Source organism: Rousettus aegyptiacus, unplaced genomic scaffold (genome assembly GCF_014176215.1).
Source record: "Rousettus aegyptiacus isolate mRouAeg1 unplaced genomic scaffold, mRouAeg1.p scaffold_m13_p_8, whole genome shotgun sequence".
Taxonomy (NCBI): domain Eukaryota; kingdom Metazoa; phylum Chordata; class Mammalia; order Chiroptera; family Pteropodidae; genus Rousettus; species Rousettus aegyptiacus.
This window is the reverse complement of record NW_023416311.1, coordinates 27,455,197-27,473,335: the sequence shown is the minus strand read 5'-3', so window position 1 is coordinate 27,473,335 and position 18,139 is coordinate 27,455,197. Positions and strand designations below refer to the sequence as shown.

The following is an 18,139-nucleotide window of genomic DNA, read 5'->3' as shown; positions in this document are numbered from 1 at the left end:
TGGTCAAGAAAACAAAGAAAACACTGCAGTCAAATGTAAGAAATACAATAAAATAAATATGTTCAAAGTGCTGTGGGGATAAAGAAGAAGTGAATAACCTGCCCCAGGAAAATGGGGGAACACTCCACAAATGGGCAAATTTAGCAGTGTTGTTTCCAGTTCCTCACTTTGCTAAGTAACTGTAGCAAAGGTTCACTATAAGCAACCACTGGGCCTGGTACTTCTTGGGTGTATGTACGTTAATGTCTCAGCTGTCTTACACTGAAGTTACTATTATCTCCTTCTAAATGATGAGATCAACGCTTAGATCTGTTTCAGTGGTTTGTGGGAGGTCACACAGCTGGTAAGTGGTGGGGCTTGAATTAAAATGTGTATCTGTTTCTGAAGTCCATTCTGATTTCCTCCCTAAATAATATTAATAAAAGCATCTTTAAACACAAAGATTTTACCTTAAAAAAAAAAAAACAATCAAACTTAAATTTGCAACTAGATTCGAATTTACATAACTCTTGATACATGTATTGCCTTCAAACAGGATCAATCTCTAGCCAAGCTGATCAGGAAAAAAAAAAAGGACATAGATTATGAACACAGGAAATAAAAAAAGAGACATCATTAGAGTCCACCGACATTAAAAGGATAACATGGGAAATTATAAACAAGAATATGCTGACATTCGATAACTTAGAACACCAGGAACAGACAGCTTCACTGGTAAATTCTATCAAGCATTTAAGAAAGGAATAATACCAATGCTATACAACACCTGGCAGAAAATTGAAGACTCTCCAATTCGTTTTATGAGGCCTGTATTACCCCAATACTCAAACCAGAGACAAAAAAAAAGAAAGAAAAAGAAAAAGAAAACTACAGACCAACATACCTCGTAAACATAGATGGAAAATCTAAAACATTAGCAAATTAAATTCAGCAACATATAAAAAGGCTACTAAATCATGATCAAATGGAGTTTACTCCAGGAATACAGACAGGTTGGTTCAATATTCAAACACAATGTAACTCGCTGTATCAACAGGCTTAAAAAACCTACATGATCACCTTATAGATGGAGAAACAGCATCTGACAAAATTCAACATCTATTCATGATCGAACACTTTGTAAACTAGAAATAAGTAACTACTTCAACTTGATAAAGGGTCATGGACATGTTATTATAGTATGTTTTCCCACTTCATTGGGTTATTGTGAGTATTAAATAAACTGAACTTATAAAGAGTTTAAAATAATGCCCAGCACAGAGTATGTGATGTAATAAATGCGGCTATAATTACTATTAAAAATTCTGAATAAGAAGTAAACAACGACAAAAGTATTAAGTACTTGCAGCTAAGAAAAAGAATGAACTACTGCTACATGCAATAGCATGGATGAATCTCAAAGATATGATGTTAAATTAAGAGAAGCCAAACACAAAAGTCTCTTACATAGAAGAGTACCAACTATTTATAGTTTAACTTCAAGGACAGACAAAAGTGGAAGTAGATGGGGGAAGAAAAAGAAAAAAGAAAAAAAATTTAAATCATTTCTTCAATTAAAAAAATTAATTTTGGAGGTGGGTCCATAGTGTAGTGGTTAGCACGTCTGCTTTAACGCAGAAGGTCCTGGGCTCACTCCCCAGGTGGAGCCACAGACCATGCCCCAGGTGCGCCAGGCCCCGGGTGATGCCCCGGGCGTGTGGGAAGAGATGCCTCATCTTCAGAGATCCAGTTCTTAAAGGGAAATGGCAACATCCATAGGTAAGGGGTGGAAGCGGGGGTGGGAGTGGGGGAGAATTATAGAGGAGAACAACAACGAAAAAACTAAAAAAAAATTAATTTTAAAAAAAGGAGCAGACAAAAGTCATCTACGGTGATAGACATCAGAATAGTGGTTACCTTTGGAGAAAAGGTCATGAGTAGGAGGTGACAAAAGGGAAGCTTCTGGCGTGCTGGATGACGTACACTATCTTGACCAGGTACTGACAGGGGAGTTTATCCATGTCAAAATTCATGAAGTGGTACACTGAAGATTTGTGCATTTTGCTGTACATAAGCTACACTGCAAAATAAGTAATTGTCCGCAATACGACACCATAGATGCTATGGCCCCGGTGCTGTAACAATATTTATGTATGTATATGCATAAGATATTATGTGAAAGGACTGTCACAGAAATATCTCAAGAGTGAGTTTATTTTTTCACATTTAATATAAAAATTTTAATTTTCTTTTTAAAAAATAATGAGCATGTTATTATTTACCTAATCAGAAAAATATTTTAAAGCTGTTTTCTTATGGAGAAAAAAAAAAACAAAACATGCCCAGGCCATTTCAGCCCAGCGATTCTCTTCTCAGAAGGTGGCTCTCGCTGACCGCAGTGACACGTGCACCATAGTGCTGCTTGTGTCAGCCCCAAATCTGATACTTCCGTTTTCAATTCCAAATAATGGAATGCAATGCAGCTTTTTAATCAGATAGAACCAATGGTACTCTCACTGAAAGACTGCCAAAATATATTAAATAAAAAAGAAAGTGATATTCTTATTATGAAACCATTAATGAAATAAAAGAAAAATTATATATTTCTCCAGAAAAAGATCCAGGAAGAGATGTGCAATAGTGATTTCTGCTAGGCAATGTCAAGAATATGACTGGGTGATGGGTAAAGGAGCTTTTGCTTTGCCTATGTTTCTATAATGATAGCTGATATCCATGTGTTACTTCTGAAATTAAAAATAAATAACATGGGAGCTAAATTTCTTACTGTTGAACAAGGGAGCTACAAATATGGAAAGAGAGGACAAGAAATAAACCCATGGTGTTGGACTAAAATTGGAGGTATCAGTATGCACAATGGTTTTTTTAAGATATAAAGACAGATACAGAAATGTGTATATAGATAGACGCATTTAATATATAAAGATAGATACAGAAATTACATGTATTTCCTAGTTCTGTCTGCTGAGAAGGCCTAGAAGCAATGATATCCCAGGAGCAAGGAGCCCTGTAGCACCCAGATCTGGGTTTCTATACACCATTCTCCATCAGAAAGAACCAGGATTCCTTGAAGAAATGGCCGACTCCAGAACTGGGGCAGAAGTAGTGAATGAACCTGGCTTTGCCAAAGAGTAAGGAAGGGCTTGAAGAATGATGGGGACATGTCAAAAGTACATAGAAATTGTAGGGGAGGGTTCCTACCAGCCAAATGTAGGACAATTTGAGCATAACAATAAAAACCATTAGTGACAAATTATAACCCATAGGATAAAAGAATAACTATGTGTCAACACTAATATATAAATGAATAAATACAAGGGGGGAAATGGAAAGTTCCTTCTTACAGTAGAATGCCAACATATAACTGTAGAAGGGATAAAAGACTTAGAAAATTACCAACTGGCAATTACCATAGTAATAACTGTTTCAGACAAGAATCGCAAATGCTAAAACTTGACGATGAAAGTTTGATGAGAAACTTAATGATTACATAGAGAAAAATAGAACTTCATAGTGGAGAATCTGGCTGACACCACCATAACCAAGTGATCGAAGTTAACAGCTCCAATATTGGGACAAGGGGACAACACCTGCCACCTAATACTGTGCTCTAAGGGCACAATACCATTTCTGTGATAACCTGTCAAAAATACGCAACCCAGACCTTATCGTAGGGAAACATCAGATAAATCGCAATGGAGGGACATTCTGCAAAGAAATGGCCTGACTTTTTGAAAAATGTCAAGGTCCTGAAAGACAAAGACTGAGGAACTGCTCCATATCACAGGAAACTGGAGTAGCTAAAGCTAAATGCGATCTTGGACCCAGGGGAAAAAAAGATTTTTCTGTCACTATAATACATTAGTGGCAATTTGAATAAACTCTACAATTAGACAAAATAGTGTTACTGACATTAATTTCCTGGGATTATTGAGCTATGATTATGTGAGAAAATGTTCTTGAATTTTAGAAAATAAACAGTGAAGCATTAAATGAGCACAGTATTGTCAACTTATTATCAAGTATAGTGGTCCCCAACCTTTTTGGCACCAGGGACTGGTGCTCCTATGAGAATCTAACGCCCGATGATCTGAAGTGGAGCTGAGGCGGTGATGCTAGCGCTGGGGAGTGCCTGCAAATACAGATGAAGCTTCACTCCCTTATCTGCCTGCTGGTCACTTCCTGCTCTGTGCAGCCCAGTTCCAAACAGGCCATGGACCAATACCAGTCCGCAGCCCAGAGACTGGGGACTTGGGGAACCCTGCCAAAGTAAGTTAAGAAAAAGATGTGGTCTATGGCCATGCTACCTTGAACAAGCCCAATCCTGTCTGATTTTGGAAGCTAAGCAAGGTCAGGCCTGGTTAGTACTTGGATGGGAGATCACCTAAGAAGACCAGGAGCTGTAGGTGTAAAAAGTAAATAAAAAATATTAAAAAATAAGGGATTGTAAACTGATAAGGTCCTTGCAATCTGTGAGGTCAACCAAGGGTTGCCTCGCCTAAAAAAAAAAAAGTGGGAAAAAATAGCGAAAATAATAAAGTAAGCATGGTTAAATGTTAATATTTAGGGATTCTGAGTGAAGAGTTTTCAATAATTCTTTGCACTATTTTTGCAACTTCTCTGACGATATGAAACTATTTCAGAAAAAACAGAAATATATGCTTACTGAAGAAAATATGCTATATTCAAAAATATAAAGAAAACAATCTAAACACTATTTTTGTTCTACTCACTTTTTTATACATATATTATAAAATATATTTATTTTTAACATCACTGGTTTCATATTACATATAATTCTGTCTTGCATTTTTCACTTATTAATTTGTGAACATTATAAATCTCAAATGTTATTCCAGCCTATAAATATAGTGTCATTTACGGGATACTTTCACTGTTACAAATAATGCCATGATAAACATGATGATTGATATCTTTCAAAATAAATCTTTGGGTAAGTGATTATTTCCTTAAATATTTTCTGAATTTATCTTAGAAATATTTCTGAATCAAAGGAAATAAGTATTTTTAAGGCTCTTGATTAACTCATCATTATTTCTCCAAAAAGCAATTTATTTTCAACATTTCTTTGCAGTTCTCCCTCTGCAAGACACACTGCTAACCTGGAGAAAAAAGAGAAGCCTGTGAGGGAAATAAGTTAGAAAAAAATAAACTAAAACTAAGTACAAGAATCGGTAAGCACTCAAGGGAAGCCATGACACCACCTGTAGAACAGAAGGCGGGGTAAAGGGAAGCAACCAGGGAGAATGTGCAGACCAGGCAGACTGTCCAGCAACGGAAACCGTTCCCAGCAAATAAGACCCTCTGTGGTATAAAGTGGGGAAGGCATGCAGTAGGAGGTGCTGGCCCAGCACTGCGTCCACACCCCAGCATGAGGATCACAGCTTGGGGACATAGAGATCCACTGCTTAGCTCTCCACTTGCTTCTCAGGTACACCACCCCCACCCCCAGCCCTCCTTGGTATATGATGTCTGGAGGGGAAGTTGTCAAGGCAGGGCAGTGGATGACCCTGAAAATAAGAACCAGAGTCCTGAGAAAGCACATTTCAATAATCACTTACACACGATTTATGTCCAAAAACATCATACATTTAAACTCTTTATGTCATGACATTTACACTCATGCACATAGACAAATCTTGAAATCTCTCTGCACCTCAGTGTCTTCATTTAGAAAAGAGATAATACTACCTACCTCACAGGGGCTGTTGCCAGAATTATATGAGACAATAGATGTGCCCGGTGTGTGACAGTCATATAAGGAAAAAAGTTAACTATTGTTCTGTTTTATGCTTAGCGAACTGGGTGTGCTCAAACTAGGAGAATGCAGGTAAGAGGCAGAGTACTTCAGCTTGGGCCCCTGGAAGCCAGTATAGGTGACCCTCAAAAGCTCCTGCTTTCCTTAAGAGTTTAGAGAAATGTGATGCAGTACAGCCCAAAAGCTCTGGAGAAACTCAACCTTTTCTGAAGGGAAGTAAGAGTCTGGGTTCTGAGATCCAGAACTCTCAGAGTCTGTCCAATTCAGGTACCTATCAGAGGACTTGCCCAGAGATTTGCCTCAGGTTGGGCTGGACCTGGAAGAACCAGCGTCCCTCCTTCGACCAGTGCCCCTGGCCAACAGCAGGAAGTAGAGTTTGAATGCACTCTTTCAACCATTCTTCATTGGCTAACCTTGATTTCAAACAGGAAAGCTTTAATTTACATTTAGGTCAGGTCACTTAATAGCAGATACTGATGCAATACAAATCCCTCTCACTAAAGAATCTGAAGGTGGGAATGGACAAAGGCCTAGAATCTACAGTGAGGGAGATGGAAGAAGACAGTGCCCGGCAAAGGTCAGACACAATAGAGTGCTCAGAGGGTCTGAATGACTATATAAGGTACAGCAACAGCTCTTCTAGCCTTTAAGAGCACATAGCTTAGGACTTCAAACTCCTGCTAAACCCAGTGCCCCTCTGTCCCCATTTTCTACCATTGTTAGACAACATCTGATCAGCCACTGCAAACTTCCACTGGCCAGATCAGAACAACGATGGCAATTTAATCCAAACTCACCTGTTTGCTCTGGCATGAACAATTCCAAACCATTTCAGCAGGGTTATTAAACAGTCACAACAACATGAACAAGTCAGTAATAATCAGATGCCATGGTGATACACGAGTGTCTTGTAGTGTCTATAAAGTACCCACAATTATTACACTCCATTTACAAGACAGTGCATCAGCACTATACCATTAGCTGATGACAGTTTCTTATTGCCCAATCTACGTCTTTTCAGGGAGAAGGAAACAAAATCCTCTGGCACTGGCCTGACATTATACCATGCTGTCATTTGGGACAGGTATACTAGGTCACACAAGATGCTCCTGAGGCTGATAGTGTAATGCACCCTCTGACAGACACTGCCAGGAGAGCTGCGTAGGCTGCAGCAAGACATGAGGGCATAGCTGGGTTGTAAGAACCTCTACACCACTGCAGCTGCTGCGGCTTCCTGGTAGAGAGGATACCCACCACATCACACAGCACACCTGTGCGAGAGGCAATGAGGACATTTCTCCAGGTCACAGGACTGGGAAAAGGTGTCCTCCTCTGAGCACCAATCCACACCCAAGTGGCCTAACACATAACTTTATGCAATGTCCAGTTTAGGCAAGGTGACTCTGCTTGGCACTTGGCCTCCATAAGGGGACCCGGTAGTTTAAGCAGCTTTTCCCTTATGACTTCACTACCTCAATGTATAACTTCTAGAGTTGTTGTGATGGGCAGAAGACTATGGGAGGGCTCAGGCCCAGCTCTTAAGTGCTTCATGCTAGAAGTGGCACACATCACTCCCTCTCACAGGCCACTAGCCTAAGTTAACTTCGAGAGGGATAAGAAATATAGTTAAGTACAGAAATATGCAGAGAACAATAAGCATGTCTGCTGCAGATGGGCAGAGCTCACTCAATGTAATAAGTAGCCAGTGGCAGAACTAGTGGGAGTCCGGCTGTTCAAAGACTCATGACCTGTAAACCAGATTTTTAGAACTGGAGATATAATCCACATACCATAAAAGTAACCATTTTAAAGTGTACGATTCTGTAGTTTTCAGAATATTCACCCATCCTGCGACCATCACCAAAAATTTAAAAACAGCTTCATCACCCCATAAAGAAACGTCGTACCCATTAGCAGTCACTTCCCATTCCTGACTTACCTTTCCCTCTTTGCTCTGGACATCAAGAAACCAAACAAATCGAAAAAGCCTCTAGTAGCCACACACTATCCTTAACCCTGGGTCCTGCCCTCCCCACCCCCCATCATTTTCTATTTGCCTCATCTATCTTTTCCAAATATTAATTATAACAATAATTAACATGTATTAAACATTTACATTATGACATTCTACTATTTCATTTCGTTCTTACAGCAGCCCTCTGAGGTATAGGAGCTATAAAGGTTAAAGTCCTTGTTCAAAGTCAGGGAACTGAAACGTGGTTGAACCAGGATTCAACCCCAGGCTAACTGGCGTCAGGGTCGCTCATTTGCACGCCCTTGTGAATCTTTTTAGGACAAGGCAAAATTAGAGATAGAAGTTGCTTCACTGAATGACCCAGAGTTCATTTTGCAGTTAACACCCTGGCTGTACCATCAGGTAAAAGTATAATTCACATTTAATAACCCCTGGAAAGCTGCCACCTGGCTGGAGCTAGCTTGTATTTTGGTTCCACTGGTGCTCAAGAGGCCTGGCATAACATGGTTCTCTTTCATAAATGGTTCGTTTCCTTCCTCTCTCTCTCTCTCTCTCTGTTTACACACACACACACACACACACACACACACAGACTATATATACATATATATATATATATTTTTTGCTCAATGACTGAATCACCAAAATCTTCCACACCACAGTCAACACTTTACACTTGATGATACAGCACATTAGCCCTTCAGCCAGGAGCAGAACGACTGCTGCCTTCTGAGAAGTCTTGGCTCTGCTTACAATCACCCACTTGGGTTCTTGGGCAAGAACCCAAGCCAGACTTTTCAACTTTCATAGCAAAATGGCAGGACACTGCAATATGAGACGTGCTAAGTACCTCAGGACCTCCACTATGGACTATCTGCCTCCTACCTCTGGCAAAAAGTCTCTCCCCATTCACTCTCCCAGCTTCTCCTGCTTTACCCCTGCATGATAAAATACATCACTCTGAGTCTATTCTCTTGCTCCCATCCCCCAAAGATCTGCCCTTACTATTATACTAGAGCCTAAAGTTCTCAGTACTTACCCCAGCAGGTCCCAGGAAGGCTATCTGTGGGTCATGCTCTTCTGTTTTGAACATTCCCTCCACCCCGGCCTAAGCTATTATCACTCTATCAGTCTTGTCCACATACAAGTGCAGTCCCAGCACCTCGAAAAAGGGCCTCGTACACATGAGATGCTCTACAAACACTTGTGAGGCTGCTGCCTACTGCCTCATGCAATGAAGGCCCAGGGAAAAGTGCTTCTTGGGATAAACTGATCTGCTTTCCTTTTCCAGTAATATTTGTTATGCAAACCCATCCTTTGCCTTGCCTTCTAGGAAGCTCTGAGTTTTGTGCTCAATCACGATAACTTCCCTTGACTGTTTTTTGGCACAATTATCTGCCTCCCAGGGTCCTTCTCTATTACTACTTTTTTCCATGGTTTTGGTTTTGCTGAGAAGAGTATGGGCCTCGAAATTCAACAAACTTAAAATTCAGTTGAGCCATGAAAGAACATGGTCTTTTTAAGTCAAAAGGCCAAGGTTCAAAACCCAGATGTGCTACTGACACATCATGGGGCCCCAAGCACACGACTCATTCAGCCTCAGTCCCCTCGCCGACTATCCTCAGTGTTTTGATCATCACATGAGACATAAAACACCCAGCACAGAACCTGACATACAACACTCAAAGGTTAAACCAGACCTCTTTTATTCATTAGATTTTTAGAAAATAAATAAATTTATTTATGTTTTGGTATCCAGGTAACTGATCCAGAAATATCTAGAAAGACAGAATACTATGAAGGGTACCCAAATTCTTTCTTCTTCGAGTATAAGATAATTATTAAATTAACTATTAAATAAACTATCAATTGTGGGAAGAACTTAAAACATTTAAATGGATGGAAAACTGAAATCCTACAAAAAGTTTACATGGCACCTTAGAATAATCTCAAAAAACACAAATCAGACCCAATACTGACAGTCAATATGCAGGAGAAAGCTTAGCAGTACCATGGGAGAGAGAAGCCATAATCATTAATTCATCCATTTATTCCTCCATTTATTCCTCCATTCACCCGGTTAGTATTCACTGAGTGTCTACCTTACGCCTAGCATTGTTGCACACATTGGCTTATACCTGTGGAGATGATGGGGGAAGTTCCCTGTCCTCACTGACTTCACATTCTACTCCAACCATACTGCCATTAGAGAGAGAGAGAGAGATTTGACTCCTTTTATTATAGCCACTTCCATATCCTTTATGGAAGTAGAGAAGGGAAGAAGACCACAAAACAATAAGACAGTGAGAACAACTATAAATTCTTGAGCAAAGAAGGGATGATAAAAGCAGGGCTTCAAGATCAATCTAGAAATGGTACCATGGGCAGGTCTTGAGAGGAGGTGTAGAGAATCAGGGAGGAGGCATTATGAACTCAGGAGGCCAGTCAGGGATCTAGTGCAACCAGGAAATGACAAGGGTGTAACAATAAGACCATGGCAGTGGAAAGAGACTCAAAGACTAAAAAGTGACAGAACTGCATGGTGGCAAAAATTCAGAATGAAGAGAGGGAAAAGGGACAGATGTCATTTGTCCTTAGAGCTTCAGAGACCAGGAAGATGGTGAGGTCACTAACAGGGGTATGGACCTTGCTGGTGGGTGTTTCAGGTAGGTAGGATGCATTTTTTTCATCTCTGTTGTCATGCTAAATGACCTTTTAGAGTTTACAGATCACATTAGGGGACTGGATACAACATGTCCAGATAACACTGCCTGGTTTCTTAAATGATTGCAAAGGTTCTGAAACCTTTAACTGAAACCAACAAAAGCTATTCTTCACAAGAGCACAAATCTCCTATGTGATACCTAGAATGTGTCCCAACCTAAACCCCATCCCTGAAAGTCCTGGGCACAACTGGCTAATACATTCTTCTGTGTATTCAAGAACCGCCAACTGTTTGCAGTTTTGAAAATCAATCCAAGTGACCTACAGATATTGAGTCAACATGTGAGTTTACAGGTGACCACGAGTTCATGTGTTCCCACCCAGGGAACAAACCTTTGTACCGACCCAGCCTACCCAACACAATGATGATACATACTGCGAGATCACGGTGTTTTTATATAATAAGCACAAAAAGACAAGGGTACAGGGAAGACTGAGCTCAACAAAGGGGTGGGGTGGGCAGGACCACAGGAAAAGGCAATGAAGATAAAGCTAGAGAAGATAAAAAAAAAAAAAAAGACTAAATACAATTCATAAATTTCACCTAGAATTACATAAGTCCTACATCAGAGGGCACACCCCACGGAGTCCACCTTCCTCAATTACTACAACCAAGTGGACAAAAGCCAACTTCTTCCATTTTATTTTCCTACCATGAGATGTCTCCTAAAGAACCCAGTTCTCTAAGAAACATTTCTCAGTTCACGGCACCACAGTTCAGCCCATTATTATATTCTAGCTTAGCCTTTTAAACTGATTCATTTCTGGGAAGCCTTTATATATTTTCTCAGCTGTGTACAGACTCTGTGCAAAGGAAATTAGAATGCCTCACCCTCTAGCACTCCAAATAAAGGATACTTCTTTTATTTTCCTCCACATTGTCGCTTCTTTATAAGTTAAATAAATAAGCCCTCCACATCCAGAGGTTTCTACACAAGCCACCCAGAAGAAGGATCAGGCCCCCTCAGGTGCTTTAAAACATATTAAAAACATACCCAAGCGTTAACCAAGTTACCAACCAGTATCAGGCATAACGGGATGATGAACTTGGCTCCAATGGACCCAAGCAACAGTAACTACCAGCCTGCAAAGAACCATGGAGTCTGCCCATGAGACTTCTCTACTTTTTTACACACACACACACACACACACACACCCCACCAGGTACACAACTAATATAAACACCTCACTTAGGGAGGGGGTTGGGGAAAGAAAAATACTCTTAGGATGCAGAGCTCTAAAATGATATGATACAGATTCGGCAAAGTTTCCAAAATAATGAATTCACCCAGAAAGAAAGACATTGGAGCAAGAAGAAAGTCTGAAGACCCAATATAAAAAAACACTTCTGTGCTAGTCACGTCACTGACCTATTTAAAAGCCTTCCCATCACTTAGCATGGTTCACGAGCTTCCTTCAGAGAAGTCCCAATTACTCCAAGCCTCATCCAACCTACACCCTACACCTCCCAGAGGGGGATGCCTTGGTGGGCTGTTAATTCCCACCTACCCTCCAAGACCTAACTCAAATGTCACCTCCTCTGTGGAGTCTCACGTGACCCCCCCACACACACACACACAAAGGCAGCCTGTCCTCAGTACTCCCCAGAAGTGCTCGGCACCAAGGATAAGCACTTCATATGCGTTATTTCAAGAATGAACTCAACAGGCTCTAATTGTTTACTGTTATGTTTGTTCTCCCCAGAAGAGTTCTTAAGTGCCTGAACCAGGCCTCAAACACTGAAGCTTAGATACAGAGGGTTGAATATGTTTTTTAAGTGTCATTCCACAGGGATGGAAACGGTACCAATAACAGGGAGCATTAACTGCAGAAAAATAAACACCTCCTGAGCAGTTCCAGGAGGCAGGTGGAGCAGGCCTTCATTCCCCACTTCATGGATGAAGAAAGTAAAGCCTGGCATAGACCTCCCCTGCCTGTATAAGCTGCTAAGCTACCTCTGACCTAGGAGCTTCTCCCCACCTGCCCAGTGGCTCTAAATTTCTATCAAATGCCAGATAACAGAACTGTACAAGAAAACAAGTTTTATTCTGTAGCCTATATTTAAAAAAAACAATATTTTCTACCCCTATCAGCTACTCATTTCATTTATGTTACTTACACTATAATGAAATGTATAGTGAAACATACAACAGAGACAAACTTACTTGTGCTTTATGGTATTGGAAGTGAGGAAAAACAATCATATTATTAAGAATTTATATGTATTAGGAAATTTCTCTTCCATCCAAACAAAGAAACAAATGAACTAATCCTCTCCAGTCAAAAATGAGATACAGCACAAAAAGAGGAGTGAGGGCTCTGGAAGAAGACAGCTGTGAGTGAGGCATCAGCTTCACCCTCACAGCCTTGAGCAAGTGATTTCATCTCTGAGATCCCTCCCTAGCTGTGAAATGGGAAAGGAAACATCAGCCTTTTGGGGTAATAAGTACTTAAAAAATTATATGTATGTATGGGTCTCTACACATATCCATGTACACACATAATACAAACTAGCATAGAATCTGCATAAAATTTTCCTGCTATAAAAGCATCTCCGCCATTAGCAGTTAGTCTTCACTACTGGTCTTAGAATTATGAATTAAAACACAATGAGACTTTGTTGGTGGGAATATAACAAGGTCTCATTTTTGGAGGGGAGTCTGGCAATAGTCATTAATACTTAAAGTCATATCATTTCTACAGTCAATCTGTATCTCCTTCTCCTCTCTCTCTCCCCTATATTATTTTTCTCCACTAAAAAAAAAAAGTCTCAGTGTAAGGCTATGAAGGACATTCACTATCTATATTGGATATTTTTTAACAGTCTTATAATGAGCACTCGAATTTTTTTTTAAACAGAAAAGATACATTTTTATGTCATTTCTCCATTTCATTTTTTCTGATTTTAATTTTTAAATGAATCTGACATAAAATAAAAAGTTGAATCCCAAATTATTTATCACCATTTGACAAATTACGTGTGTTGTTTGTCTCCCTCCACTAGATCAGATCCATGGGGGATTTGTCTGTTTCAGTCACTGCTGTAGTACCGAAATAGTCAATATTTGTTCAATGAACACATTTAAAAGCTCATATTGTTCCACCTCTTCAACTACAAGAATTTATTACGTAAAAATATTTTTCACAAGATATTAGAAATACTTAATTGCACAAGATAAAGAACAAGACTACTCAGACAAAATTCATGATAGCAAAAAGATGCAAACCACATACATTTTTTTTTCCAATAATACTGGTTACTGAAATATTCCATCATTTTTAAAAGAATGAGTTCTAAAAAAGAATGAAGCAGATCTCTACATAGTGATTTAGAAATGTAACAAGTAATTAAAAGCAAGTCTCAGAACAGTATGACTAGTTTCATCTTAGTTTTGTGTTTAGTCAACACCTCCTGTTATTTTAAGTTTAAAATTTTAAATAATAAATGCTTTTATATGTGGAAAAAATAATCTGGAGAATACATAATATACCACTAGTGGTGATTTTTTGTCTCAGGGTAAGGCTATGAGGGATGTTCATTATATTGCATATTTCTGTGATAGTTTTTAAAATAATGAGCACTTAATATTTTGTAAATAGAAAAAAATTTCCTTTTTATGAAAAATAATTCTCCATTTCACTTTTTTTCTGATTTTAATTTTTAAATGAATCTGACATATAAGTTAAATCCCAAAGCACTAAACTGAGGCACATGGTGCTAGTGCCAGAGCTGCAACTTAGGTTCCCTGACTCCCAATTCAGTGTTCTGCTCCTTCCTAAAGCACTAGGAAGTGGAAGATACTGCAGAGGAAGCTGGGCTCTTGGGAACCATGAAAGATCTACAACTACAGAAGTTCCATCAGCAGAAAAAAAGTTGCATAAGAGCTAAATTCTTATTAACTTGAAATGTTCCATGGGTTTAAAAAGTAAACATTCTAGATTTACAGAACATTTTCAAAACAAGCAGTTCTAATTTTAAATAGCTGATCTAAATAAATATGGACTTTCTAACTCAGATCCTGATTTTCAAGGTACTAAGGAAGACTCAATGCAGTCACTAGCAGGTTCTAAAATTTCAGGTTCGTCAGGCAATTGTCATCTGTGACTGATTACAAACTCATACCACCCAAGGATATTCACCTGCCTGACTGCAAGTCAATGCTGCTATTCCAGGTGCTGAAGTACATCCCTGGGGTTCCTTTTATCTCGAATCTACCTGTCCTTTTTTTTCAAGTGACAGACATAAAGAATTTTGGAGAGTTAAGACTACTCTGAAGTTTTCAGCATCACAACCCAACTAGAAGCTAATATTCCATTCTCAGAAATGCAGACTTGTTTTTTGGACACTTGAGACAAGTGTTAAGCTATCTGCCCAATGAAACAGCTTCCATATCAGGGATATGAAAATCATGAGAAGCTCAAGAACTGACCACTCTCTCAAAAGAAAATAAGAACTCCTTAGAGGTACGCAAAGAAAAATGATCCCTTCTAAGTTCTCTGCTTTACTGAGACTTTGGGACTGTCTCCCTGATCAAGCCAACCCCACAACCACTCAAGGGAGATTTGTGTAGGCAGAACTTGTGAGTGGTTAATGAATCAATAGCTTCTCCTCAAACAACAGAAATTACAGCATTGTGCTGCGAGGACAAAGGATACCAGTGAGTTAACTGCTCAGCTTAAAAAAGTGACAGTTCTCAATGCTACCCTTTCTCCAAGACCCTTTTGATTCTCAGAACCTCAAACCTGTGGAGGCAGCAAGGTGGGCTATTTCACTATCTCTGTTACTGAGGAGGAAACAGGCTCAAAAAGTTAACGTCCTGCCAATGTGCCAAGACTCAGACCCAGGACCACCCACTCCAGCCCCGGCTCCCCTAGTATTAGCATCATTCTTTAGCGTGGCCAAACTCAGAGTGGAAGGCTGCATTTTGGGGGTCTAAGAGAGGAAGCAGTCACATTCATTGAAATAGCTCCAAACTCCTCAGTATTGGTCACCAGCTTACAAAATGGTGAATGGTTGGTTACTCGCCTTAAATAAAAAACAAAAAGTCGAGGTCAAGTTCCCCAAAGTCCCCACCTCCACTCTACCCACCACTGCCTAGGAGACCTCCACCTCTTACCCAATTGCTCCCACGACCTAAGGGTGTCACTGCTGCCCAGAAGAACCCAGAAAATATCTGTCACTGCTGTTGCCAAGGCACCTGCACGCGAGAGGCACTGCCCCGCAGGGATACCGGGCCCTCGCACGCAGCAGAGCGATTCTGAGGAAAGGCCGGGCTTGCCGGCTCCTCTGAGCCCACCTGATGTTACAAGATCTAATTCGGTACCATTCGCGCTCTCAGAGCTCCTCCTACGTGAATTACCGTCCCCCCCTCCGACCCGCCCAAACTGGCCGCCTCGAGGCTCATCGTACAGGGGGAAACTGAGGCTTGGAGGGGAAAGTAGCTTGGTCCCAGCCTTCTGACGCTCAGACTCAACATTCGGCCGAAGGGCCCGTCGGGTGCCCTCAGCTGTGGAAACAACGACCCTCAAGCCTCCGCAGGTCAGCTCGAGGGGAAGGGCAACCCTGGGAAGGGCCGATGTGAGAGCCGCGCTTTGCTTGAGAGCCGGGTGAGACACTTAGTGACCCGGCCAGCGAGCCTGCCCCAGCACCAAGGGCCCGAGCGGCCGAAGCGACCAAAGGGCACTGGGCCCCGGAGCCCAGGCACCCCGAGCTCTGGGCGCTCGAAACTCACTAACCCCGTGCCCGTGACCGCAGGCACTCACCACGGGCCGTCCGGCAGCAGTCTCAGCACCAGAGCATTACACAGGCCCACACCACTGAGGTGCTACCATCGCCCTCGGCGACCGCGGGGGTAGGGGCGTGGCCGTCGGCGTGCGCACGCTCCTGGAGCCAGGTCTCCCCCTTGAGAATCTGTGCTCTTGGTACGGCCCAGCAGGGTCACGCCCCCTCCGCATCCTGGCCACGTCCTGAGGGCCTGGCACGTGGTTCTCTGGCGGGCGGGACTCTGGGGCCTTTGAGCTGAGGTCCCACCCTCCTATGGGTCCCGAAGGGGTTATGGATGTGCCCGAGGCCATCTGGCCTGCTGTCCACAGCCACTCACGTGTGCTCGCCGCTTTTTCTCCTCAACGGCCTTCAGTTCCCTGACCTGAGGGGCCGGGGTGTGGGTGTGTGAAGCAGAGGGCACCTAGGTTTGAAAAGTCTGGTTGCCTTGGTCTGGGGTAAGAATCCCCGGCCTGCCTCCAAATACTGACATTTTGCAGCTTCATTGATGTCTTGGGAATTAAGTAGGGAATGTAAGAAAGGTAACAGAGGTGTAAGAAAGCTAGATGAGGACTGGATTATAGGATAACAAGATTATGTGCTTTCTTGAGGGTCGTCACACTTTAGGGGGGGAGGGTCTGAAAGGGCATATAAAGTCAAAGGTATGTTAATCTAGATGCACAGGAACAATGGACAAAGCTTGCTCAAGGTAAAGATAAGCCTTTTACCAAAGAAATTATATGCCTGGGACATGACTACTCACCATGACCTACCCAGTTATGATCAGCTCGCTCTATGAGGTAACTTTCCATAGAACCTCTTTTTCATGCACATAGGGTTCTGAGGATTAGGTGATACAACTTGTGTTCCTGAAGGATTTAGCAATAGTGCTCTAGAAATGTAAGTCATTGTCATTATTATTATTACAGCCTTTAAATTTGTTTTGGAACAGTGGGCAACTTACTTTCAGAGCCCATTCTCCTTTTTTTGAAAACAGGACCGACCAACCTACAACCAAATACTTTGAAAATAGTAAAGTCCTACATAAAGAAGGTTATTGCTGTGGCCCCAGTTTTAGGCTTCTTATATCCAGGAACCAGTATCTCCAACAGGTTTGATGAATGCAGTACCCGTCAGGATGGGGCACACCATGTCCACCTAAGGGACTGAATATATATCTCCTACATCAAGTCCTCAAGAAGGCAGTGGGGAAATTCATGACTCATACTCCTTCCCACCTTTTCAACACTTTGTTGAACACCCATAATCCAGTCTCCCCTGGGTATTCCAGTGAAGCTTCAAACTTTGACTGCATCCTTGATCCCTGCTCTGTAAAGCCAGAACTTATAACATTGAGTTCTCTCTCTTTAATAATAGTATCCCCAAGGCAGGAAATAGGCATCTTTTGCTTTTTCCCATTGCACCAGTAACTGAGTCCTATGGATTCTTTCTCCAGGATCCCCCACTTTTCACCTTTCCTGCTGTTCCTGCCCTAGTTCAGGTCCACCTGGGTTCACTGGATGATTTCAGCAGTTCTGACTGTGTATGACGCCTCCAGTTTCTTGTACACCCACTGCCTGGAAAACTTCCTCATGTACTGCTGTGCTCACTTCCCTCCTTCCTGTCCCTTTACCCTTCCTCCTCAAAACACACTCTTAATAGCCAGCTGCAGGGCGGGGGGAGTAGGTTGTATACACAATTCACATTTTCACTAATATAAATGCCTGACAGATAAAGATTTCAATGATTTTAAAAAAAGAAGAAAAATGAAAAGTCCAAATAGAAACCATAGGATAATTCACATTAATCTCTAAGAGGCTTTTCTGAGTTATGACACAAACCCCAGAAACCATAAATGAGAAGATCGAGAAATCTGCCAACATAAAAATTGAAACTTGATTGT

At 41.3% G+C, this 18,139-nt stretch overlaps 1 protein-coding gene and 1 pseudogene across 1 annotated transcript in view; one reads left to right on the top strand and one right to left on the bottom strand.

Moving 5' to 3' along the window:
* LOC107511800 (NADPH--cytochrome P450 reductase) overlaps nucleotides 1–16,341 on the bottom strand; it is a 58,697-nt gene extending 42,356 nt beyond the window's left edge. The window contains exon 1 of the mRNA XM_016146543.2: nucleotides 16,239–16,341. The gene's annotated coding sequence lies outside the window, so the exon portion shown is untranslated. The remainder of the gene's footprint in view (nucleotides 1–16,238) is intronic.
* LOC118607372 lies at nucleotides 4,288–4,406 on the top strand (annotated as a pseudogene).
* Nucleotides 16,342–18,139: the final 1,798 nt, after the last annotated feature.